This window comes from Arachis hypogaea, chromosome 9 (genome assembly GCF_003086295.3).
Source record: "Arachis hypogaea cultivar Tifrunner chromosome 9, arahy.Tifrunner.gnm2.J5K5, whole genome shotgun sequence".
Lineage (NCBI taxonomy): Eukaryota > Viridiplantae > Streptophyta > Magnoliopsida > Fabales > Fabaceae > Arachis > Arachis hypogaea.
In genome coordinates, this window is record NC_092044.1 from 63,780,146 (window position 1) to 63,785,867 (window position 5,722).

At 43.5% G+C, this 5,722-nt stretch overlaps 1 non-coding gene across 1 annotated transcript; it reads left to right on the forward strand.

Moving 5' to 3' along the window:
- The first annotated feature begins 4,779 nt into the window (after nt 1-4,779).
- Nucleotides 4,780-4,887, forward strand: LOC112713199 (small nucleolar RNA R71). Its single transcript, XR_003158174.1, has one exon. It is a non-coding gene; the product is annotated as a small nucleolar RNA R71 (small nucleolar RNA).
- Nucleotides 4,888-5,722: the final 835 nt, after the last annotated feature.

Below are 5,722 nucleotides of genomic sequence, written 5' to 3' on the forward strand. Positions count from 1 at the left end.
ACCATTGTCTGTAGTGATGGAGTATGGAACTCCAAACCTTGTGACGATATTTCTATATAAGAATTTCCGACTTCTTTGAGCTGTGGCATTGGCCAGGGGTTCTGCCTTGATCCATTTTGTGAAGTAGTCTATTCCTACTATGAAGAATTTGACTTGTCCTATTCCTTGAGGAAAAGGTCTGAGGAGATCGAGTCCCCATTTTGCGAATGGCCAAGGTAAGGTTATGCTGATGAGTTCCTCTGGCGGAGCGGTGTGAAAGTTGGCATGCTTCTGACATGGTGAGCACGTCCTTACAAATTCTGCGGCTTCTTTTTGTAGAGTTGGCCAATAAATTCCTGCCCGAAGTACTTTTTAGGCGAGTGCCTATGTTCCGAGGTGATTGCCACAGATGCCACTGTGTACTTCTTCTAGGACGTCTTTTGTGTTGGAAGTCAGCACGCATTTTAGTAGTGGTATCGAAATCCATCTTTTGTATAGAGTATTGTTTATGAGGGTGTTGCTTCTCGTTTTAACCTCTTTGCCTCTTTCTCATTTGTGGGGAGAACTTCTGTTCTGAGGTAGTTAATTTTGGGAGTCATCCATCCCTGATCGTGACCTGTTATGGCTAGGACTTTTTCTTCTTTTGAGATTGATGGATTCTATAGAGTTTCTTGTATGAGGCTTCTATTGTTGCCTCCGGGTTTGGTGCTGGCTATTTTTGAGAGTGCATCGGCCCGGGCATTTTGTTCTCGGGGTATGTGATGAACCTCGTACTCTCTGAGTTGTTCGAGCCGTTCCCTGGTTTTGTCCAAGTACTTTTTCATAGTGGGATCTTTGGCTGTGTAGCTTCCTGTTATTTGTGAAATAACTACCTGTGAATCACTGAATATGATAAGTTTTTGAGCTCCAACCTCCCTAGCCAGCTTCAGACCAGCTAGTAGTGCTTCATATTCCGCTTGATTGTTTGAGGCAGGGAACTCAAATTTGAGGGAGAGTTCGATTTGGGTCCCCTGGTCGCTTTCAATTATTACGCCTGCGTCACTTCCCGTTTTATTTGAGGAGCCATCTACATATAGATTCCATTCTACGGGGATTTCCGGTGTGTCCGTAAATTCCGCAATGAAGTCGACCAGATATTGAGATTTGATGGCCGTTCGAGCTTCGTATTGAAGGTCGAATTCGGACAACTCGACTACCGATTGCAAGATTCTTCCTGCAAAGTCTGTTTTCTGTAAGATTCCTTTTATGGGCTGGTTGGTCCGAACTTTAATGGTGTGAGACTGGAAATATAGGCGAAGTCGTCAAGATGTTATTATGAGAGCGTAAGCAAACTTTTCTATTTTCTGGTTATTCTGCTCAGATCCTTACAACGCTTTGCTGATAAAGTATATGGGTTGTTGTCCACTGTTGTCTTCTCAGACCAGTGCTGAGGCTATTGCCCGATTTCCCACTGCGAGGTATAAGATAAGTGGTTCTCCTTCCTGTGGCCGACTTAATATAGGTGGCCGTCCCAGAAATTTTTTGAAGTCTTGGAAGGCTTGCTCGCATTCAGCTATCCATTCAAACTCCTTTCCCTTCCTTAAAGTGGCATAGAAGGGGAGAGATCTTATTGCTGATCCAGCCAGGAATCTGGACAAGGCTGCCAACCGCCCATTGAGTTGTTGTACCTCTTTGATACAAGTCAGACTTTTCATGTCGAGTACGACCCTGCATTTGTCCGGGTTTACCTCGATTCCTCTCTGTGTGATCATAAAACCCAAGAATTTACCAGCTTCTACTACGAAGGTACATTTTGCGGGATTGAGTCGCATGCCGTGTCGTCTTATGGTGTTGAATACTTGTGTTAGGTCGAATAATAACATCTCTTCGCTTTGCGTCTTCACTAGCATGTCGTCTACGTAGACCTCCATGATCTTTCCGATGTGATCCGAAAAAACTTTGTTCATTAATCTTTGGTAAGTGGCTCCCGCGTTTCTGAGACCAAAGGGCATAACAATGTAGCAGTAATTTGAATTTGGGGTTAAGAAAGAGGTTTTTTCTTGGTCGGGTGGGTACATTGGGATTTGGTTACATCCCGAGTATGCGTCCATTAAGGAGAGGTATTTGAATCCGGAGGAGGCATCTACCAGTGCGTCGATGTTTGGGAGCGAATAAAGATCTTTCGGGCAAGCTTTGTTGAGATCGGTATAGTCGGTGCACATTCTCCACTTCCCACTTGACTTTTTTACCAAAATGACATTAGCAAGCCATAGCGGGTATTTGACTTCTCTTATGAAGCTTGCCTCCAGTAGAGCTCGTACCTGGTCTTCCACCGCTTGAGAGCGTTCTGGTCCTAGCTTTCTGCGCCTTTGTTGTACCGGCCGAGATCCTGGGTAGACTGCTAGCTTGTGGCACATTAGTTTGGGATTTATGCTTGGCATGTCTGCGGCCTTCCACGCAAAGAGGTCGGCGTTGTCGCATAGGAACTGTATGAGTGATTCTTTTATGTCCCCTTTTAGGAGTGTGCCGATGTTGGTTGTTTGGTCCCGGGTGTTCCCGATCTGGATTTTCTCTATTTCTCCTTCAGGTTGTGGGCGGAGCTCCTCCCACCTCCGAACTCCACCGAGCTCGATTGTGTGGAATTCTTCTCCTCTGCCTCTGAGGTTTAGACTATTGCGCTGAGCTGATTTAACGTTGCCCGACCTATTAGGGCATTGTAGGCTGACCTTACATTGACGACGATGTAATCTATTTTGAGTGTTCTTGATTGACTTCCTTTTCTAAAAGTTGTGTGGAGCGAGATGTATCCCATCGGTTGAACTGGGGTATCTCCTAGCCCAAACAGGCTGTCCGAATATTCTCTGAGTTCTTTTTCTTCCAAGCCGAGTTTGTCAAAAGCGGTTTTGAATAAGATATCGGCGTAGCTCCCCTGGTCTATCAACGTGCGGTGAAGATTTGCGTTTGCCAGTATAATAGTGATGACCATGGGATCGTTGGTGCACGAAATTGTGATCATCAATGGCGCCATCAGCATGGTACGCTCAATTGCAATCTCAACTCTTTATCACAACTTCGCACAACTAACCAGCAAGCGCTTCTTTAATGTAAGTAGCTTGACAGTGGGCTCTCATGGAGCCTCACAGATGTTCAGAGCAATGTTGGAACCTCCCAACACCAAACTTAGAGTTTGAATGTGGGGGTTCAACACTAAACTTAGAGTTTGGTTGTGGCCTCCCAACACCAAACTTAGAGTTTGACTGTGGGGGCTCTGTTTGACTCTACTTTGAGACAAGCTCTTCATGCTTCCTCTCCATGGTTACAGAGGGATATCCTTGAGCCTTAAACACAAAGGATTCTTCATTCACTTGAATGATCAATTCTCCTCTGTCAACATCAATCACAGCCTTTTTTGTGGCTAGGAAGGGTCTGCCAAGGATGATGGATTCATCCATGCACTTCCCAGTCTCTAGGACTATGAAATCAGCATTAATGGTCTTCAATCTTTACCAGAACATCCTCTACAAGTCCATAAGCTTGTTTTCTTGAATTGTCTGCCATCTCTAGTGAGATTATTGCAGCTTGTACCTCAAAGATCCCTAGCTTCTCCATTACAGAGAGAGGCATGAGGTTTATGCTTGACCCTAGGTCACACAGAGCCTTCTCGAATGTCATGGTGCCTAATGTACAAGGTATTGAGAACTTCCCAGTGTCCTGTCTCTTTTGAGGTAATCTCTGCCTAATCAAGTCATCCAGTTCTTTGGTGAGCAAAGGGAGTTCGTCCTCCCATGTCTCATTACCAAATAACTTGTCATTTAGCTTCATGATTGCTCCAAGGTACTTAGCAACTTTCTCTTCAGTGAAATCTTTGTCCTCTTCAGAGGAAGAATACTCATCAGAGCTCATGAATGGCAGAAGTAAATACAATGGAATCTCTATGGTCTCAGTGTGAGCCTCAGATTCCCATGGTTCCTTATTAGGGAACTCATTGGAGGCCAGTGGACGTCCATTGAGGTCTTCCTCAGTGGCGATCACTGCCTCTTCCTCCTCTCCAAATTCGGCAATGTTGATGGCCTTGCACTCTCCTTTTGGATTCTTTTCTGTATTGCTTGGGAGAGTGCTAGGAGGGAGTTCAGTAACTTTCTTACTCAGCTGACCCACTTGTGCCTCCAAGTTTCTAATGAAGGACCTTGTTTCGGTCATGAAACTTTGAGTGGTTTTGATTAGATCAGATACCATGGTTGCTAAGTCAGAGTGGCTGTGCTTAGAATTCTCTGTCTGTTGCTGAGAAGATGATGGAAAAGGCTTACCATTGCTAAACCTGTTTCTTCCACCATTATTGTTGTTGAAACCTTGTTGAGGTCTCTGTTGATCCTTCCATGAGAGATTTGGATGATTTCTCCATGAAGGATTATAGGTGTTCCCATAGGATTCTCCCATGTAATTCACCTCTTCTATTGATGGGTTCTCAGGATCATAAGCTTCTTCTTCTGATGAAGCATCCTTAGTACTTCCTGGTGCAGCTTGCATTCCAGACAGACTTTCAGAAATCATATTGACTTGCTGAGTCAATATTTTGTTCTGAGCCAATATGGCATTCAGAGTATCAATCTCAAGAACTCTTTTCTTCTGATTCGTCCCATTGTTCACAGGATTCCTCTCAGAAGTGTACATGAATTGGTTATTTGCAACCATTTTAATGAGTTCTTGAGCTTCTGCAGGCGTCTTCTTCAGAAGAAGAGATCCTCCAGCAGAGCTGTCCAATGACATCTTGGACAGTTCAGACAGACCATCATAGAAGATACCTATGATGCTCCATTCAAAAAGCATGTCAGAAGGACACTTTCTGATCAATTGTTTGTATCTTTCCCAAGCTTCATAGAGGGATTCACCTTCCTTCTGTCTGAAGGTTTGGACTTCCACTCTAAGCTTACTCAATTTTTGAGGTGGGAAGAACTTTGCCAATAAGGCATTGAATAGCTTTTCCCAAGAGTTCAGGCTTTCTTTAGGTTGTGAGTCCAAGCATATCCTAGCTCTGTCTCTTACAGCAAAAGGGAATAGCATAAGTCTGTAGACCTCAGGGTCAACCCCATTGGTCTTGACAGTGTCACAGATCTGCAAGAATTCAGCTAAAAACTGATGAGGATCTTCCAATAGAAGTCCATGGAACTTGCAATTCTGTTGCATTAGAGAAACTAATTGAGGCTTAAGCTCAAAGTTGTTTGCTCCAATAGCAGGGATAGAGATGCTTCTCCCATAGAAGTCGAGAGTAGGTGCAGTAAAGTCACCAAGCACTTTCCTTGCATTATTAGCATTGTTATTGTTTTCGGCTGCCATGTCTTCTTCTTGTTTGAAGATTTCTGTTAGGTCCTCTACAGAGAGTAGTGCTTTAGCTTCTCTTAGCTTTCGCTTCAAGGTCCTTTCAGGTTCAGGGTCAACCTCAACAAGAATGCTTTTGTCTTTGCCCCTGCTCATATGAAAGAGAAGAGAACAAGAAAATATGGAATCTTCTATGTCACAGTATAGAGATTCCTTGAGATGTCAGAGGAAAAGAAAAATAGAAGGAGGAGGTAGAAAAATTCGAACTTATCAAGAGGGATAGAGTTCGAATTGTGCATTGAGGAGGAGTGTTAGTCCATAAATAGAAGGATGTGAAAAGAGGGGAAAATTTTTCGAAAATTAAAGTTGGATAAGAAATAAAGTAATGTTTGATAAAGATTTTGAAATTAGAAATCAAAAAGATATGATTGAAAACTATTTTGAAAAA